Source organism: Dipodomys merriami, unplaced genomic scaffold (genome assembly GCF_024711535.1).
Source record: "Dipodomys merriami isolate MVZ:Mamm:240054 unplaced genomic scaffold, mDipMer1.0.p SCAF_199, whole genome shotgun sequence".
NCBI classification, from domain to species: domain Eukaryota; kingdom Metazoa; phylum Chordata; class Mammalia; order Rodentia; family Heteromyidae; genus Dipodomys; species Dipodomys merriami.
This window is the reverse complement of record NW_027203370.1, coordinates 1666149-1688083: the sequence shown is the minus strand read 5'-3', so window position 1 is coordinate 1688083 and position 21935 is coordinate 1666149. Positions and strand designations below refer to the sequence as shown.

At 41.1% G+C, this 21935-nt stretch overlaps 1 pseudogene; it reads right to left on the bottom strand.

Moving 5' to 3' along the window:
- Window positions 1–8116: 8116 nt before the first annotated feature.
- On the bottom strand, window positions 8117–8520 carry LOC138831516 (histone H2A.Z pseudogene; annotated as a pseudogene).
- Window positions 8521–21935: the final 13415 nt, after the last annotated feature.

Here is a 21935-nt window from a genome sequence, read left to right as displayed (position 1 = left end):
AGCTGACACCCAGGACTTTCACAGAAAAGGAAAACCTGTCAAAATCAGCTTTTTATTCCATGATTCATTGTTTGGGAGTGCTGGCATCTGTACCTGGGGCCTATTTTGACAGGTGGATCTATGGTTGCTCTGATAGCCTGCCAGGCTTCAGCAATGGCAGGTCAGGTCCACTTTGCAGGTGTCATTCAGAACCAGGATAGTCACCCTGCAAAGAAAAAAAATTATAAACCCCTCAGCCCTCTGCAATTCACTATTTTTTGTGATGTCCCAGTTTTTTTTTCTTCCTGCAAGCCCTCTTGGCCTGGGATCCCAGATTGGCTATGGGTCCAGAGGCTGCAGCCCAGCCAAGGGATATCAAAGCTTAGGCAGTGTTGCCATGATCTGAGTTCAAGCCCCGTGTTGGCAAAAAAAAAGAATTATTTAATTAATTAATTAATTAACTAAATTAAAAAAATAAGCCTCCCGGGTTTGGAATTTCTGCCAGTTATATTTCCTAACCTGGGATTTGAACTCAGGGTCTTGGTAAAACCATACCAATGTGAGGGAAGGTGCAGAGTTGCCAGTAGTTGAATTCAAACCCAATTCCAAGCCAAAGCAAAAATTAAGTCACTGATCTTGGCAGGGGAAGGTAGTTGTGGAGATGGGAGGGAAGAGATAGTAGGGGGGAAACAAAGGAGGAGGCAACAATGCTTAATAGGAAATGTACTCATTATCTTGCTCATGTAACTGTAACCCCCTGTACATCATTTTTGCAATAAACATAATACAAAAATAAACAATGCCGTGCTCAGAGAAGCACTTTGGGGGTAAGGGAAAGATGTCTGAATAGTTGTACAAAATTCTACACTGCTTTTTGTAAAAATGTTCAGTATGGAAATGAATAAAGCTAACTGCTTTCATTTAAAAAAATGTCACTGTCTTGGAAATGGGGCCAGTATTTCTGCCATTCTGGGATCTGATCTCACATTCCAGTTAACTCTTTTGCACCATGGGTAAAGGCAAAGTTCACTATCCTTGAGGAAAAGAGATTCAGGCTAGAGTTCTCAGGGCCTGCAGTAAGGCCCTGCAATGAAAAATTATTTATATACATGTGTAATATATGATACATGCTTACATATGTATGTTTATTACATTTTATGATTATTGTCATTGATTTTTATTTTATTTTTATTTTATTCATTTAGACATTGTTTAATGTATTTAGTATTATTAAACACATAATATTTATTACATTTTGAACATCTATTATAAAATTATACACAAAATTTAGGACATTGAATCATTTTTCATTAATAATTTATTAAGTGTGGAAACATGATACATAATTATGCTGATTTTTTCCATCATGGGGCTTGAACTCAGGGCCTGCACACTGTCCCTCAGCTCTGCAGCTCAAGGTCAGTGCTCTACCCCTTGGGCCCAATGCCACTTCCGACCTTTTCTGCTTATGTGGTGCTCGGGAATTGAACGCAGGGCCTCATGCATGCAAGTCAAGGACTCTACCACTGATCCACCTTCCCAGACCACATGATTCATAATTAAACGGAGGCATTTGTCACAGTCATCACGTGTTTAGATTCTATCCCAAGTATCAGCTTTGCCTTATTCATCTTTGGACAACTTCCTATAGGGATTTATTTAGATGTTTTATACTCAGAGGCCTTTTCTTGAAGATAGGCAAGTTGAGGGATAAAATACTAAGAGTGAAGCTGGGAATGTGGCTTAGAGGTACAGAGCTTGCTCAGCATGCATGAATGCAGGGTTTGAATCCTCAGTGCCACATACTCCGAAAAAGCCAGAAGCTGTGGAATGGCTCAGGTGGTAGAGTGCTAGCCTTGAGAAAAAGAAGCTCCAAAACAGTACCCAGGCCCTACATTCAAGTCCCAGAACTGGCAAAAACAATAAGCCAGTTGCTGTGGCTCACATAGAGAACCCTAGCTTCTCAGGAGGCTGAGATCTCAAGACCACAGTTCAAAGACAGCCTAGGCAAGGAAAGCCTGTTATAATCTTATCTCCAATGAACTACCAAAAGACCCCACATAGCGCTGTGGCTCAAGTGGTAGAGTGTTCACCTTGAGCTGAAGGGTTTAGGGATAGTGCCCAGGCTTGAGTTCAAGACACACAACGGGAAAAAAGTGGGATTAATCAAAGTACTTTTCCTATTTGTTAATTATGAGAACATTTTCTGGAAAATGAACACTGGTGTACACCAGAATTAAAGTCAGAGCTCAATGTTCAAGTATAGAAGATCCATAAGCCCAGCCTGACTCTAGCATTATAACCTTGTGTGCTACAGGGTTCTGAAAGGTCCAATGTTGAAAGGCTTAATATGCTCCCTTTGTGATGAGCAGTTGACTTGTATTTTCAATGTCATTACAGTTCTGAACCTAGCAGAGCACCAGAAAGCTCATAATCGTCATCCTACATTAGGAGGCTGAGGTCTGAGGATCACAGGGTGAAGCCAGCCAGGGCAGGAAAGTCTATGATGCTCCACTTCACTACGGACAAAGCAGAAAGGGACTCATGGTAGAGCGCTAGCCTTGACTCAAAGGAGCCCAGGAACAGAGCCTAGATCCCAATTCAAGCCAAAGACCTGCAAAACATTTAAAGCAAAGGACAGAAAAAGAAGGAAAAAAGGCAGTAACTCCCTTTGGGTTTGATCAATCTATTTCTATCTTGGAAGCTCCTGAAGATCTAGCAGGACAAGCACTAAAGAAGGACATGGACTAGGAGAGGAGGCTGAGTTCAAGATTCAAGTGTAGCAGATCCATCTGCCTAGCCACTCATGTAAAGATTATAATCATCCTGTGTCCTCCAGTGGGCTTCTGAAAGGTCACATGTTCAAGAACTTCCTGGGTTTCGCTTGGTGTTGAGAAGTTACTTGCACTCTAAATGTTCTTACAGTTCTCAAGCTATAGAAGCAGGAAAGAAACATCATTGACCCACCCTGGGTATAAAGAAGTTCTCAGGATCCAAGACCTAGCCCTGTTAGCAGGAAGAATTCCAATGTAACTCTGTATTTGAAGGACAGAAAACAGTTTCAAAAAACCAGGCTAGATGCAGAGACCTAGGCCTGCAGGATTAGGAGGCAGAATGTAAACACTCAACAAGGAAGTGAGCTACAAAACCACTTCATTCATTCCAGGCACAGCCAGCATTGGGGAGAAAACCTGAAACATTTGTTAGAGTTACACCATGGTCAGGCTTTTCTCAGCCTCTTCAAACAATGACTAATTATCCTTCCTCCCTCAGGTGAAGGGAGCCTCAGGCTATCTTTAGATTACCAATAGAGAGCCAGTTCAGTGGAGGAGAGGGGAGGAACAGAGTAGAAAACCCTGCTCTTTTGTCTTAGGGAGTAGGTTCTTTACTCTCCATCTGTCAGATGTGAAGGCCCTTCTACCTCTGCCAGTCCATTCTACTTCCTTCATTCTCCACATCATTAATGTAAATCCCCAGTCCAAAGAGAGGCAGAGCCCTTTCTCTTCTGCCTCCAAGTGCTTAGTTAGAACCTGACTCTGCCCTCTTGCCTCTGGGGCCCTCCACTGCCTGAGAAGTGGGAGAGAGACAGTTTTCCTGCCCTGTGGTGATGTGAAGGCAATGCTGGTGTCCTGGCACACTGCAAAAGGCCTCCTGATTGGGAAGTGTTCCCTTCTTTCCTACTGATATGTAAGACCAGATTCATCTCTCTCTCTCTCTCTCTCTCTCTCTCTCTCTCTCTCTCTCTCTCTCTCTCTCTCTCTCTTTCTGTCTCTGTCTCTCCCTACCTACCTACCTACCTTTCTGGTATCTCTTTGCCTTGGGCTGAACACAAGGCCTGAGCACTGTCTTTAGCAATCTGCTACTTGAGTCACAGCACCAAATCTGGCTTTTGCTGTGTAAGTTCTACTGAAGAATCAAACCCAGGGCTTCTTGCATGCTAGGCAAACACTCTCTCACTAATCCATATTCCCAGCACCCTCATCTTTTCTTTAATGGTTGGTTTTACATAAGTAGGCTCCCATTTTTCATCCCTAACTTTATTTTTCTGAATACCTGTTAAAATTATGAACCCTGACTTCTCTTCCCCTGGCTGATTTGTGACTGTTCCTACATTGGCCTCGTAATGAAATATAAATAAAGGCTGATGAGAGCTTAAGTGTGCATCATGTAAGGATGCAGGAGTGGAAACCTGGAAAAGAAAAGCGATGGGCCTGAAATGAAGAGAATGATGCAGTAGTGCAATGAGCATATCTGAAAAATAAATCAGTAAGTAAAAGAAGCATTGCATATGGTCTGTTCGCACTCAGTTAGGTAATACACACATAAGTCGGTAAGGCACTGATACATAACTTGGCCTTTTCTTTTTGAATTTTTGTTGTGGTCATCCCAGAGCTTAAACTCTGGGCCCTATGCCTTCCTTTGTTGTTTTACTCAAGGCTGAGGCTTTACCACTGCCACAGCTCCACTTCCAGCCTTCTGGTGGATAATTGGACATAAGCGCCTCCCAGGCTTTCCTGCTTGGTCAGGCATGTATCTCCTGCTCAGCTTTCTCTCAAAGATAGAGCTCTACCCTCTGGGTCACTGCTCCTCTTCTGGTTTTCCGGTGGTTTATTGGAGATAAGAAGCTCACAGACTTTCCTGCTCATGCTGGATTTGAACAGCGACTTCCTGAGGAGGATTTAAGAGGGTTTCCTTAGGGATTCACCGAGGCACCGCTTCACACAAACTTTTAGTCTAAATCTCGAGAGGTACTAGAGAAAAACAGAAACAGGAAGATGCTTCTCATGTGTTCTAAATACTTAATGTTGTAGACACAAAACAGTCATACTTATTAGGTCATTATGTAGACAAAAGGAGCAATGCAGACAGTATGAGGATCGCTGCAGCTTTCAGTCCTCTCGTCCTGAGACAGTAAATTCACTGCAGCTCAACGCTAAGTGACAGAACTGGCATGTCCTATAGACATTTACTTCCAAATCCTAGGACACTCATTTCTCACTTTTGTCTTTAAACCTGTGACCAGAGGGGAAGATGAGGAGAGAAAATCATTCTCAGAGAAAGCAGCTGTAAAGAACATTGGGTAGTTTACTTATAACTTAAAACCATTGGAATAACCCTGTTAAGAAGTCAGTTGTCCAGAGTGAAAAATGAAGAAGAAAGGCAGGTGCCAGTGGCTGCTGACTGTATTCCCAGCTCCTTAGGAGGCTAAGTTGTACAGAATCTTAGTTTGAATCCAGCCAGTGTAGGAAAGTTCATGATACTCTATTATCTATGAGATCAGAGAAAAACGCAGAACTGGGGCTGTGACTCAATTTTAGTGGGCTACATCTGAGCAAAAGGAGCTCAGAGACAATGGCTAGGGTTAACGTCCAACCCCAGGACCTGCCCCCACCCCCCAAAAAAAAGACCATGTAGGTCCATGTCTTTGTGTATGGATGGATGCATTCATATAGGTTAATCTCTAGAGTAGCTATGATGAATGGCAATGAACTAGGAAATTTGTTTTCAATACAATGATTTCATAGTACAGAGAGGGCTTTCAAGACATTGCATGTTCTGGGGCTCCCCTCACTGTGCCCAGTGTAGCCTGAGGTTTTCTCTGCATCCCAGGCCTTTTGGAAGAAGTCTCTCTCATTGTCTGGACAGGCAGACTAAAGGCCTCACTCACTGTACAGACAGCTGTGTAACAAGCAACCCCATCTGGGTCAATTAGTGAGGATGAATTTGGGCAGGTTCTGAAGGTCAGTAGAAAAAGGCCTCTTTGTACCCCAAGATATCTCTTTCCCCAGTGCTCTATTTGACAGCAAAACTTCATTTGTGCCACCTCCCTTGGCAGGCCAAGTTCCCTGCACTTATCATGACTTTGTGAAACTATATTCCGGTGTTCAGATACAGTGCTAATATAATTCAGGAGTCCTTGTGGCAGACAACTAGGGCACTGAACCTAATGAAATGTTTCATTGCTGGCGATGATGGGCCTATGATGCCTCTCCTAGGTTTCTGGAAGCTTGGGAAATCCAAGCACATGTCTGATATCACAAGGCTTCCTGTCTAGGCCTGGTGGAGCTCATCAGGGTTTGAATGATTTGACCTCTCCTAGTTGGACCCTGGGTGGGTAGGTTTTGGGGTTGAACACAGGGCCTGGGGGCTGAACATGAGCTCAGTGCAGAAGCCCAGTGCTCTACTATTTGATGTCATAGCTTCACTTCTGGTGTGTGTGTGTGTGTGTGTGTGTGTGTGTGTGTGTGTGTGTGTGTGTGTGTGTGTGTGTGTGTGTATGCATACACTAGTCTTGGAGATTGAACTCAGGACCTGAGCAGTGTACTAATTTCTCTTGTACAAGGATCTCTCTCACCCACTTGAGCCACAAAGCCACTTCAGGCTTTTTTCTATTGATGTGGCACTAAGAAATCAAGCCCAGGTCTTCATACATTCAAAGCACACTACCCCTTGGGCACATTCCCAGCCCTCTACTTCAGGTTTGTTAGTTTGTTTCTGTTTTTTTTCTTGTTGTTGTTGTTGTCCGCTGTAGCAGTTAAATTCTGGACCTTGGTGCTGTCCCTGAGCTCTTCAGCTCTAGTCTTGTGCTCTACAACTTTAGCCACAGCACCACTTCTGGTTCTTGGTGGTTCATTGGAGTTAAGTGTCTCAAGGACTTTCCTGCCCAGACTTGCTTTGAACCATGATCCTCAGATCTCATCCTCCTGAGTAGCTAGGATGACAGGCATGAGACACAAGCACCAAGCTTCCACTTCACGTTTCTTAGTGGACAATTGCAGATAATAGTCTCATGGGACCTCTTGTGTCTGGGATATTTTGGAACCCAGATCCTCAGGTCTCAGCTTCCTGAAAAGGCAGCATGACAGACCTCAGCTATAGACCCCTAGACTGTGGCACTCTGCTGGAAGGGGATCCTTGTCTCCACGTGGTGGAGGGCTATCCATAAACCCAGAGGTAAGTGTCAGTGCCTAGGCCCCGAGTTCAAGGTTCATAACTGAGAAAAAAACAGAACAAAATTTTCTGCATGAGAGAACTCACTAGTCTTCAGTAATACACATTTTTGTCCCTGCCATGGGGACACATATGAGCCTCAATATTCTTTTTTATTAAATCAAACTTCTTTTCTTTATTGTGAAAATACCATACAGAGGCGTTACATTTACATCGGCAAAGTATTGAGTACATTTCTTGTCAATCATTGTTGCCTCCTCCTTTGTTTCCTCTTCCCATCCTTTCTCCTTCCTCCCCCCCACCAAAGTTGTAAAGTTCGTTTTTAGACATAATGAATTGTACATCTCATTGTGGCAATGGGTCCTCCTGTATCCTTATTTAAAAGATTTGCTTTATCCCTTCCCTTCCACAAATTATACCAACATCAAAAACAGTGAAAACAGGGGTTATACTGTGGAGGAGGAAACTACAAATCAACAAATAAATCATCTTATAAATATGTTAGAAACAATTCCATTAAAAAAAAACATGTGAATCCTTATGGTGGGGTTCATTTTACCTAACACCAACGTATCTGACATTTTCTGCTTGTCTCAGGCATATACTAGTTATTGCAAATAAGGGAAACCATGGGACCTATGTTTCTCTGGGCTTGTCTTACTTCACTTAATATAATTTTTTCGAAATCTTTCCATTTCCTAACAAATGGGCAATGTCATTTTTTTCTTATGGAGGCATAGAATTCCATTATATATATATATATATATATATATATATATATATATATATATATATATATATCACATTTTTCACATTTTTTTGGTATATGACCTTTATTGAGCTTATCCACTGCAGTGGAAATAATGTCTGTACAAAACCAAATGTTGTTACTATAACTTCTGCATCACAATTAAAATCCAAACAGTTTTTTAAAAAGTTAATCAAAACCCACTATTTCAGAGTCAATAGCTTCTTTGAAGCCACAGTAACACTTAAATATGATTAAGACTCGAATGCAGAAATTTGGTTGGTTGGAAAGATAATTAAACTTTCAACCTGCTCAAATAGAATTACAAAGAGGCAGAATTGTGTTTTTTCACAGAGATACAGTCCACTGGATTCACCAACACTGGACAGCTGTTAAGAGTATTTAGAGTCCTGAGATAACAAGGAAACCAGGCATCCTTTAGAGAGTCTTCTGTTGTCCTTTCTTCCCAATAAGAGACTTGTGGATGTGGGGGATGACACCACTACTAGCAATGGTAGCCTTGATGAGAGAGTCCAATTCTTCATCTCCATGAATAACAAGTTGCAAGTGACAAGAGGTAATAAGCTTTACCTTTAAATCTTTTGATGCATTTCCTACCAACTCAAGTTCCTCCGCAGTGAGGTACTCCAGGATGGCTGTGCTGTACATAGCGACGGTCGCTCCCACACTTACGTGGCTGGTTGTCCTAGAATTCAGATGTCGATGAATACGGCCAACTGGGAACTGCAAGCCGGCTCTCTGCGAGCAGGAAACCACCTTTGTCTTGGTCTTTCTGGAGTCCTTCCCAGCCTTACCACCAGCCATCTCGAATTCTGCTGAAGCTCACGCAAGCAAGGCAGCGAAAAGGCTATTCGGAGGCATGGCGAGGCCTCGGACACCTACTCCGTCGTCGCACAGTGATTCAAACTCATTTTTCACATTTTTTGTCTGCAAAATCATCTCAGTTTTGGAGTTCTTACATGGACCAGTGCTGTGAAGGACACAGCACATGACACTCTTTGCATGACTCAGCACACAGCAACAAATGCAGGACTCAGCGCACTGCACCCTGTAAAGGACTCAGCACATAGCACCCTGTGCAAGACTCAGCACAGAACACCCTATGAAGGGCTCAGCACATAGCTCTATTCCACAAATTGTTGATAGAATTAGGATGGTTTCATCAGTATCACCATTCACAAACCACACAAGATCACATCTAATGGTTTAGAAGGGTGTTTTTTTGAGGGGTGTTACCCATGGGGCTTGAACTCAAAGCATGTGCATACTGTTCTAATAACATTTGCTCAGGGCTAGAGCTCTACCACTAGGAGCCACATATCGAAGAGTCTCACAGACTTCCTACCGAGGCTGGGTTTTAAAGCCCCCAAACAGCTAGGAAGATGGGGTTAAGCCAGCCAGCAGGGTCTGGTTCCGTGCAGCTGGGTTGCAGTGCTTTACATCTGGCTAAGTCAGGTTAGGTGGCAGCTGTCAGCACCAGACTCTTAGTTTGCTCTGTGATGATGTACTTGAAATCCTGTCCTTATTGCAGTTAGAACATTCTACCTTTTTTTTGGCAGCAGTCCTGGGCCTTGAGTAAGGAGTTAGAAATGTCCCTAAGCTTTGGTGCTCCAGGCTAGCACTCGATTGAAAAACAGCAGAACTTCTCGATTTTCTGTTTATGTGGCACTGAGGAATCCAACCCAATGCTTTGTGCTAACTAGGCAAGCACTCAACCACCGAGCCCCAGGAGTAAACGAAGTATAAATAGATAGAGCTTCCTTATACAAATATTATATACCAAAATGAGAGATGTCTGTATATTATTGAATTATAGATAATATTACTACCAATTATTAGGTATTCAATAATGTCTCCCTTTAATGACGTGTCCCAGTTGAACAATTAATAAAGCATTAATTAATAATTACTCAATATCCTGTTATTTTTTTCATATATGTACATACATACGTATAATTATATATTTTATAGAATGAGACAAATTAAATTATGCATCGTGCGTTACTACCAGTTATTAGGTATTTAATTATGTCTCCATGTAATTTTTATTCTGTTAATGCTCAATAAAATATTAATCTACTTAATCCAAGTCCTATAATTATTGCGTCTAATTTTATCCCAGAATGATTCACAACTAATGCAATCTGTTTTTCATTTATTGTGTTGACAATTATTTCACCTATGACATTTATTACCTTCATGACATCCTATTACATAGCATATAGATTTTCACACAATTTATACATTCTACCTGTCACCAAGAACTTTCAAAAAAAGGAAAATGTGTCACGCTCGGCTTCTCACTCCAAGATTACATTTTTGGCAGTGCTGGGATCTAAACTCAGGGCCTAGAAGGCTCAGTTCATGAATGGGTAACAGCCAGCACAGCAGCCGCTATCCAGTGCAGCTGCCAGGCAGTTTTGAGGCCCTGAGATCGAGCCCTGTATGTTGACTTCATATTGCGCTTAGTGTAGTTATTCATTTAATTTTTTGTTTTATGCATTTATTTACCATTTATTTTATTGACTGTTATTATACATACAATATTTACTTCATTTATTACATAGGATATAGATTTTCCTATGTATGAAACTTCAGACCTGACACACATGCCTTTCATAGAAAATGAAAGCATGTGTCACCATGGGCTCCTTACTCCACGATTCAATTTTTGTGAGTTCTGGCATTTGAACTCACAACCTACAAGGCCTAATTCATGAATGGGTGAGTGTCAACACGCCAGCCTGAGGCATGTAGAGCTGACAAGCAGTTCCTAGCACCTGAGATTGAGCCCCAGGGGTTGACAAAATTAGAACAGATTGACATGCAGATGGTAGTACACAAATAAATATAGATCTTTAAAGAGTGCCAGAGATGTCTATATATTCTTCATTTATATAAATTATACTCCTAGCAATTCTTGGGTATTTATTATGCCTCCATGTAATTAATATTATTGTTTTCATCCTTAATGAAATATTGATTAAATCAACCACAGTTCTGCCTGAAACGATTGCGACCTTGTAATTAATAGTATTCTTTTAATGTGTCAAAAAAATTCATTAAAATCCATCGGCCTCCTAAATTCACTCTGTTTAATTTTTTTTTTGGGGGGTTCGGTCACGGGGCCTGAACTCTAGGCCTGAGCACTGTTCCTCAGCTCTTTAGCTCAAGGCTAGCACTCTACCACTTGAGCCACAGTGCCACTTCTGGCTTTTCTCTTTTTGCTTATGTGGTGCTGAGGAATCGAACCCAGGGCCTCATGCATGCAAGGCAAGCACTCTACCACGGAGCCCCCTTCCCAGCCCTACTCTGTTTAATTTTATAGTAGTATCATTCAGGAACAACTAATTCAACCTTGACATTCATAACCTTCCATCGGTATTCCTATGAATAGGAACCAGACTCTTAGGATCTCCTTCCTTTGGTAGAGGTCAGGACCGGGCTTCAAACACAGGGCCTATGTGGCCGTGTTGACCTATGGCTTCCGTGGTAGCCTGCCAGCCTTCAGCAACGCCAGGTTACAATCATTTTTCAGCCATGTCATTCAGACCCAGTATGATCACCTTGCAAAGAAAACAAATGTAAAACAGATAGCCATCTGCAAGTTGCCCGATTTGGTTTTGTTTTATTTTGTTTTTGTAAAAATAACATACAGAGGGGTTACAATTCCATGGGCAAGATAACGAGTATATTTCTTATCAAGCATTGTTGCCTCCTTCTTTGTTTCCCTTCCCATACCCCCCCTGCCCAATCCTCCCCCCCACCAAAGTTGTAAAGTTCGTTTTTCAACATAATGACTTGTACATCTCATTGTTGCAATGGGTCCACCTGTTTCCCAATTTAAACGATTTTTTCCCTTCCCCTCCACAAATTATACCACCATCAAATACAGTGAAAGCACGGTTTATTCCGTGGTGGAGGGACATACAAAGCAACATAGAAAGCATCTTATAAATATGTTAGAAACAATTCAATGAAATAAAAATTATTTGAATACTTATCTTGGGGTTCATTCCCCTAACATCAACTTATCTGACCTTTTCTGCTTGACTCAGACATATACTAGTTATTGCAAATAAGGAAACCTTATCTGTGTCATTTTATTTATTTTTATTCCTGTCTTTGGGGCCCAGGAATCCAGATTCGGCTTTGGGTCCAGTGGCTTCAACCCAGCCTGGAGTGATTGAAGCTGAGGCAGAGTTGCCATGATCTGAGTTCAAGCCCTGTGCTTCATGAAATAAAAATACATATATACATATATACATATATACATACATACATATATTAAAATATTTTAAAAAATATGAGGCTGCCTGGCTTGGAATTCACACCATTTTTCCTGCCGGGTCTGAGGTTTGAACTCAGAGTCTGGGTAAACCTGCAGCATTGTGGGGGAAGGGAAAGCGCACTGTGCTGGAAGACAAGAAAGTCAGGCCTGTTCCCAGGGTCTGAATTCAAATCCTAGCACTTGAAAAAAATAATATTCGTATACATTTTAAATACATGATTTATATTTACATACACAGGTTTACTGCATATTTCACTTCATGTAGTTACTGATTTTATTTTGTTTTACTTATTTGTTATGTATTTTAGTGAGTATGATTACACTTATAATAATATTTTTTACATTCTATTACATAGGACATAGATTTGCCTATGTATTATCTAGCATTCCTGAGACCCAGGACTTTCACCGATAAGGAAAACAAGTGGGACAATTAGCTTCTTCCACCAGGATTAAGTTTTTGGCAGTTCTGTGATTTGAACTTTGGGCCTACAAGACCCACTTCATGAACGGGTCAATGTTAAAACACCAGTCTGATGTAACAGAAGTTGTCGGGCAAATTTGAGGACTTGAGGTCAAGCCCTAGGAGTGACCAATATATAAACAGATACATTTGTAGATTGCAGTGTGTGTGTGTGTATTTACATATTCATATGCATCTCTAAATCAATGTATAACGAGAGAGACAGACATTTATGTAGATTCTAGTGCATAACTACATATATAGTGATATCTATATCTTATTTTTATATATTCTCTGACTACCAATTATTTGGTCTAAAATTATGCCTCCATTAATTAATCATGTTAGAAGACTTAATAAAGTATTAATTCAATTAATCAATGACCTATGTTTATTGTGTACAATTTTATACTAGATTGACTAGCTAATTAGTAATTCTATTCGTACATGCCAAACATTCTAATATTTTCCTATAGATAGGAATGAATTTCCTAGGATCTTCAATCATGTGTCGGTGGCAGTCCCAGGATGGAACTCATGGCCTAGATGTCTGGGTTGGGCTCAGGCTTCACTGACAGCCCCCAACCTTCGGGCAAGCAAAGTCATGTACAATTTTCAAGCTGAGTCATTGAGACACAGGATGGTCACAGTGCAAAGGAAACAAAGGTAAAATGCTTGTGTAAAACTTCCTGGTTTTTTCCTCCTCCATTTTTGTTGGTTTGATGATTTTTTGACAATGGTGGAAGTTGAACTCGGGTTCTAGGATCCCTAGATCATCTGTTGGTCTAAATTCTGTACCCCAGCCTAGATTAATCATGGTTTAAGATACAATAAAGTGATTCTTTCAGCAAAAGGAGCTTAGGGACAATGTCTAGGCTCACAGTTGAAGCTTCAGACCTGCCACAAAGAAAAACAGCCATTAAGTCCATGTGTCTGTGTATATGCACGTATTTCTATCAGTGAACATCCAGAGTCGCTATGAAGAAAGAACCCAGGTAGGAAATTTGCTTTGAATAGAATGATTTCATAGCACAGAGTGCTTTCAAGCATGTTCCAGGGCTCCCTTCATTCTTTCCAATGTAGCCTGAGGTTTTCTGAGCACCCCAGGCTGCTGGAGGAAGTCTGCCTCATTGTTGGAACAGGCAGAAAAAGAAGTCTCACTCCTGTACCGCTGTGTAACAAACAATGCATGCGGCGCAATTAGTGAAGATGAGTGTGGGCAGACTCTGAAGGCTAGGAGAAAAAGGACTCTGTACCCCAAGCTCTCTCTCTCTCCCAGTGCTCTGTTTTGACAAGAAGCCTTCATTTGTGCCATCTCCCGTGGCAGGCCAAGTTCCCTGCACTCATCCTGTCTTCGTTAGACTATGTTCAAGTGTTGAAACAAACTGCTACAATTAATTCAAGGGTACTTCTGGCAGACAACTAGGGAGCTGAACCTAATGAAATGATTCCTAATTGACAAAGGTGCCTCCCTAGTTTCTGGGAGCTTGTTAAATCTAAGCACTTGTGCAAAATCACAATGCTTCCTCTCATCTAAGGCTAGTGAAGCTCATCAGGTATTGAAACCTTTGCCCTCTCTGCGTTGGGCCCTGAGTGGGTAGATTTCAGGTTGAACACAGGGCCAGGGTCCCGACCATGAGCTCAGAGGAGAAGCTCTTTGTTTTACCATTTGGTGTCACAGTTTCATTTCTGATATCTTTGTGTGTGTGTGTGTGTGTGTGTGTGTGTGTGTGTGTGTAAGTATGTGTGTGCTTGTGCATACACCAGTCCTGGAGCTTGAACTCAGGACCTGAGCACTGTACCAGAGTTTCTCCTGTACAAGGACAGCACACAACCACTTGAGCCACAGAGTAACTTCATGCTTTTTTCTAAGGATGTGGTACTGAGGATTTAAACACAGGGTTTCATACATGCAAAGCACTCTACCCTTAAGACACATTCCCAGCACTCCACTTCAGGTTTCTTTCTTTTGATGTAAGATGGAGGAGTTGAAGTCTGGGCCTGGGTGCTGTCTCTGAGCTCTTCAGCTCAAGTCTAGCTCTCTACCACTTGAGCTACAGCACCTCTTCAGGTTTTCTGGTGTTTCATTGGAGATAACCATCTGAAGAAATCTCCTGCCCAGGCTGGTTTTGTACTGTGATCCTCAATTCTCAGGCTCTGAGTAGCTAGGATGAGAACTGTGAGTGCTCAGCTTCCACTTTAAGTTTCTAAGTGGTGAATAGGACATAATAGGCTCATGGGACCTTTTTATACTGGGATAGTTTGGAACCCATATCCTCAGCTTCCTGAGCAGGCAGGATGATAGACCTCTGCTAAAACCACCTAAGCTGTGATATTTTGCTGCAAGGGGGACTTTGGCTCCACGTGGTAGAGTGCTAGCCATGAGCCCAAGAGGAAAGTCAGTGCCTAGGCTCTGGATTAAAGGTTCATGTTGGAGAAAACTAAACCAAAACAATTGTCAGCAGGAGACAAGTCACTAGTGTTCAGTACATACATAAATTTCGCCCTTCCTTGGGGACATATCTGAGCCTCAACTTTCTCATCTGCACAATCATCTACTTGTGGAGCGATAACAAAGACTAGATGAAAGAATACACCCCGTGAAGGACTCAGCTCATAGCATCCTGTGAAGGACTGGGCACACAGCACCCTATGAAGGACCCAGAACCCTGTGAAGGACTCAGCACCCAGAACCCCAGGAAGGACTCATCACAAAGCTGTATCCCACAAGCTGTCATTAGAATTAGGGTGCTTTCATCAGTATCACCATTCTTTCAGAAAAATGTCACAAACCATAAAAGTTCACATCTAACAGTTTTGAGGGATGGTTGATGGGGAGGAGAGTCATCAGCCTTGGGGACTGCACTCATAGGTTGGGGGTAATGTCCTAAGACCTTTGCCACAAGGCTAGAGCTCTACCACTTTGAGCCATAGCTCAAAGTCTCGCAGACTTCCTGCCAGGCCTGAGTATCCAAACCACCAGTATCAGATCTCATCCTTGAGCAGCTAGCGGTGAGACAGCAGCATCTATTCTATGGAGTTGGTTTGCAGTGGTTGATCTCTGGTTAGAGATCTCAGGTTAGATGGCAACCATCAACTTCAGATTACCGGTTTGCTCTGTCATGAGGTATTTGAAGTCCTGGGATTCTATAGTTGCAGTCATAACTTTCTAACTTTTATTGGTATTTCAGTGACCATTTCCGGCTTTTTCTTTGTATGTAATAGTGTGGAAATGAACCCAGGGCTTCATATATATTAGGCAAGCACTCTACCACTAAGCCCTAGGAGTGACAAGTGTAGAAATAGATATGGTTTGTTTTATATATATATATAGATAGATAGATAGATAGATAGATAGATAGATATAGATATAGATATAGATATAGATAGATAGATAGATAGATAGATACATATAGATACATATAGATACATATATGTATAAAACAAGAGAGATATCTGTATGATATTAAGTGATATATACTATTTTACTACTAATTATCAATAATTACATTATTTCTTCCTTTATTTAGTTATCATGTTTGAATTTATAATAAAGTATTAATTGAAAATTACTCAATGTCCTATGATTATTGTGTATAATTTTATAATATACTCATACACTAACTACTAATGTAGTTGTTACTTTTAAACATTCCATTCATAGGGATGTCTATCGGAATGCGTTTCTTAGGATCTCTTGACATTTGTAGGTGGCGGGGATTTGAACGCCGGACCTAGATTGGTGGTTTTGGCTATGGCTTCCCTGATAGCCAACCAAACTTCAGCAGTGCAAGGTCATGAACACTTTCCGGGCCCTGTCATTTAGACCCAGGATTGTCACAATGCAAAGGAAAAAAACGATATAAAACCACTTTCTGGAACATTCCAGTTTTATCCTTCTCCTTCCCCTCCCCTCTGTTTTGTTTTCTTTTTTTGTCGGTTGTGGGGCAGAAGTCTGAGTCTGTGTGCTGTCCCTCAACTCTTCATCTCAAGGCTATCGTTCTACCACTTGAGCCAAAGCAACACTTTCAGCTTTTTTCTGCTTATGTGGTGCTGAGATATTGGACTCAGGGCCTTATACATGCAAAGCAAGCACTCTACTATTGAGGCACCTTCCCAACCTTTCACCTTTTTTTGACATTCCCAAGATTTGAACTCAGGTCCTAGGATCTCTGGATGGGCTGTGAGTCCAGAGGCTGCATCCCAGCCTAGGGTTATCAAGGCTGAGCCAGAGTTCCTATGAGCTGAGTACAAAAAAAAATAAGGCCCTGGCTTGGAATTTGCACCATCTTTCTGGCAGGCCTGGGATTTGAACTTAGGGTCTGGGTAACTCTGTGGCACTGTTGGGGAGGGGGAGCTCACTGTCTTTGAAGGCAAGAATTTCAGACCAGTTTCAAGGGCCTGAATTCAAGCCCTATCACTGGAAAAATAATATTCATAAATGAGATCTTTTTACATACATGTGTTTACTCCATATGACATATATTACTCTTCTTTGTTTATTTAGCATTATTAAATATATAACACTTTTTCATTTCTAATGTCTTATCACATGGATTTATTTGCATATAGATTATACATCATACTGAGACACAGGACTTTTGCAGAGAAGGAAAAAAATGTGTCAAATTTGGCTTCTTACTTCACATGTAAGCTTTTGGCAATGCTGGAATTTGAACCCACAACCCACAATGCCCAATTCATGAATGGGTCAGTTGTAGAACAAAAGCCTTTGGCAAACTGAGCTGCCAGTCAGTTCTGAAGACCTGTGATTAAGCCATAGTAGTGGGCTATATATATAAAATCAGACTGATTGATAGATACAGACAAAAGTATAGATATAGATATAGAAAGATAGATATAGATAGGTAGATAGATAGAAAGAAAGAAAGAAAGATAGATAGAAAGATAGATAAATAGATGTGTATTTTGCTACGTATATAAGAGAGATAATGTGAGGATATTAAATTATATATATTATGAATAATTAGGTCTCCATTTAATGAAGTCTCATGGTTGAATACTTATTAAAGCATTAATGTAAAAGAAGTCACTATTCTTTAATTAGGAGACTAAAACCACGGTGTTAGAATGGAAGGCATAATCCAATACTTTTTGTGTGGCATTCTATGAGAATCATGAACTGTCAATTTAATTGTTACTTTATAAATTCCATTAAGCATTCCCATGGATAGGTATGATTTTCTCAAGATCTTCCTCCATTTGTAGGTGGCCCTCCTGGCATTCGAACTCCAGGCCTGGGTAGTTTACTTTGAAATGCAATCCATTAGAATGACACTGTGAAGATTTCAGATTGTCACAAGGAAAAATAGAACAACAAGAAGAAAAGAAAGCCAAGTGTCAGAGGCTCTTGCCTGTAATCCTAGCTCTTCAGGAGACTGAGAGGTAGAGAATGCCAATTTGAATTCAGTAGGGACAGGAAAGTCCAGGACACTCTTATTTCTAAGGGATTACAGGAATGAAAATAATAACATGACTTGGGCTGTGCCTCAAGGGCAGAGTGCTACCCTTGAGCAAAAGGAGCTCGGGGACAGTGCCTAGGCTCATCGCATAACCCCCAAACTTGCCAAAAAAAAAAACCCAGTAACTCCATGTCTACCCAAGTATGTATGCATGTATTTTTATTGCTGAATATCCAGAGTACCTATGTTGAAAGGCACTCAGCTAGGAAATTTGCTTTTAATAGAATGACTTCATAGTACAGAGAGTGCTTTCAAGACAGTGTATGTTTCTGGGCTCTCCTCACTTTTCCCAGTGTAGCCAGAGGGTTTCTCTGCATCCCAGGCTGCTGGAGGAAGTCTGATCATTGTTGGAACAGGCAGACAAAAGGCCTCACTCCTGTACAGCTGTGTAACGACTCCATCTGGGCCAATTAGTGAGGATGAGTGTGGGCTGGCTCTGAAGGCCAAGAGAAAAAGGCCTCTTTGTATCCAAAGCTATCTCTTTCCCCAGTGCTCTATTCGGACAGGAAGCCTTCATTTGTGTCACATCCTGTGGCAGGCCAAGTTCCCAGCACTTATCCTGTCTTTGTAAGACTATGATCCAGTGTTGAAATAACATGCTACAATTAATTCAAGGGTCCTTCTGGCAGACAACTTGAGAGCTGAACCCAATGAAAAGATTCCTAATTGGCAAAGGTGCCTCCCTAGGTTTCCAGACGCTTTCTAAATCTAAGCACAAGGGTAATATCACTATGCTTCCTGTCATCTAGGGCTGGTGAAGTTCATAAGGTTTTGAAACCTTTGGCCTCTCATAGTTGAGCCCTTGATGGCTAGGTTTTGGGGTTCAACACAAGGCCTAGGTGCTGGCCATAAAAACAGAACATAAGCTGAGTGTTTTACCACAATTCGGTGTCACAGCTTCACTTTTGGTATCTGTGTGTGTGTGTGTGTGTGTGTGTGTGTGTGTGTGTGTGTGTGTGTGTGTGTGTGTGTGTGTACATACACTTGTCCTAGAACTTGAATTCAGAACCTGAGCACTGTACCTGAGTTTCTCCTGTACAAGGATAGCACTCTTCGACTTGAGTCACAGGGCTACATCAGGCATTTTTTTGTGATGTGGTACTGAGGGATCAAAATCCAGGGATTCATACATGCAAAGCACTCTAACCCCTTCTCTTGATGATTCTTTCTTTCTTTTCTTGTATGTTGGAGGAATTGAAGTATAGGCCTAGGCACTGTCCTTGAGCTCTTCAGCTAAAACCAAGTGCTCTACCACTTGAACTACAGCACTTAATCATGTTTTTGTTGAGTCACTGGAGAGTAGCATCCATCTCAAGAATTTCCTGTCCAGGCTGGCTTTCGACCATGATCCTCAGCTCTCAGACTCCTGAGTAGCTAGGATGACAGGCATGAGTTAGTGGTGCCCAGCTCCCACTTCAAGTTTCTATGTAGTGTACAGGAGATAATATTATCATGGGACCCTTTGTGTCTGGGGTACTTTGGAACCCAGATCCTCAGATCTCAGGTCCTTGAGTAGGCAGGGTGACAGACCTCAGCTATAGACGCCTAGATCATAACACTCTGTTGCAAGAGGGTCCTTGGCTCCATTTGGTAGGGAATTAGCCATGAGCCAACAGGGAAGGGTCAGTGCCTAGGCCCTGAGTTCAAGGTTCACGACTGAGAAAAATAATCAATTGTCTGCAGGAGGCAACTCACTAGATTTCAATGCATACATAATTTTGGCCCTGACATGAAGACATATCTGAGCCTCAAGTTTTTCATCTGCATCATCATCTTACTTGTGGAGCTCTTATAAGGACCAGATGAAAGAATGAACCCCGTGAAGGACTCAGCACACAAAACCTCATGAAGGACTCATCACATAGCTGTATCTCACATGATGTCATTAGAATTAGGGTGCTTTCACTGGTATCACCACCATTCTTTCAGAAACCCATCACAAACCACACAAAGTTCACATCTAGTGATTTAGAGGGGTGGGATTTTGTGGGGGGCAGGATGGGGTCAGCCGCAATGAATTAACTGGAAAGTTGGGGGTACTGTTCTAACATCTTTTGCTCAAGGCTAGAGCTCTATCACTTTGAGCCACAGCTCAGAGTTTTGCAGACTTCCTTCCAGGGCTGTGTTTTAAACCCACCAGTGTCAGATCTCAGCCCCCGAGGATCTTGGATGACAGGGCTGAGAGAGCCAGCAGCATCTGGTTTGATGGAGCTGGGTGTCAGTGGTTTACCTCTGGGTAAGTCAGGTTAGATGGCAGCTGTCAGCACCAGACTCCTGGTTTGCTCTGTGATGAGGTGTTTCCAGTTCTATCCTTATACCATTGCAGTCAGAACATGCTATTTTCTTTTTTTTGGTGCCAGTCCTGGGTCTTGAGTAAGGGTGTAGACACCGTCCCTAAGTTTTTAGGCTCAAAGCTAGTGCTCGACTGCTTGATAAACAGCATGGCTTCCAGATTTTTCTGTGTACGCAGTAGTGAGGAATTGAACCCAGTGCTTTGTACATACTAAGCAAGCACTCTACCACTGAGCCCCGGGAGTGACAAGTGTATGAACAGATAAATGTGTAGATTGGTAGACAGATAAATGGATATATATGTATAAAACAAGAAAGAGATATCTGTATACTATGTAACTTCTATAGAATATTACTACTGATTATTGGCAATTAAAGTATTCCTTACTTTTTAAGTATCATGATTGAATAAATAATAAAGCATTAATTGAATATTAGTCAATGTAGAATAATTGGTGTGCATAATTTTATAATATAATCATACACTAACTACTAATTCACTTGTTACTTTTATAACATTCCATTCATAATGGATATATATGGGAATGGGTTTCTTAGAATCTCCTGCCATTCATTAGTGGCAGTCCTGGGATTCAACCTCCAGGCCTAATTTGCCGTTTTTGCCTATGGCTTCCTTAATAGGCGCCAAACATCAGCAATGCAAGGTCATGTACACTTTCTGGGTCTTGTCGTTTAGACCCAGATTGGATAAAATACAAAGGAAAAAAAAAGGTAAAACTACATTCTTGAACTTCTCAGTATTATGCTTCTCCTTTTTATTTTTTATATTTTTTGCCTACCCCCAAATTTGAACTCAGGTCCTAGGATCCCACGGCTGTCAGTGGCAGAGATGCCAATACCTGAGTTCAAGCCCCATACTTGGCAATAATAATGATGATGATAATAATAATAATAATAATAATAATAATAATAATAATAATAATAATAATAATAATAATAAGTCCCTGGCTTGGATTTACACCATTTTCCTTCAGGCATGTGATTTGAACTCAGGGTTTGGGTAACTCTTTGACACTGTGGGTAAAGGGGAATGACTCACTGTCCTTGAAGACAAGAAATTCAGGCCAGTTTCTAGGGCCTGAATTGAAGCCCAGCACTACAAAAAATAATATTCATATATGAGATGTATTTACATACATCAAATATTAGAACATCTTTGAAAATTGTACAGAAACACTTTGAGCAGTCAGTCTAGTGGATAAGATCATTGGAGAATTTCAGAATTACTAGTATGCTTCTAGGTTAAATAAACCAACAAACTATGGCAGGACAATGTGATACAAGCCTGAAATTTTAGCATTCAGATTAAGACAGGAAATTAGAGAGTGGATTACATAGTGATAACTTCCCTTAACTAGTTAGTATAATTTTGCTCAATAAAACAAACCTAAAAAACAAGAAAGGAATTCAAGTGGGAAGTTTGGGCTAATTTTGTCATTATGTTTTGAGAAGTCAAGTTTGCTATTGAAATGTAACTCATATATATTTCTCAATTGTGTTTTAAATGCTCTCTTCATTACAGAACATTCCTAGATGCAAAATACCTCATGATTCCAAACCAAATATTTGAAAAAGTAAGCATCATTCCGTTGGTTTTCAAAGAAATGATGAAGGATTACAAAATCTTAAGCCTGGAGAAATAGCAAAATTTTCTAATGTAGGACTTTGTAGACCTGGCTAAATGAG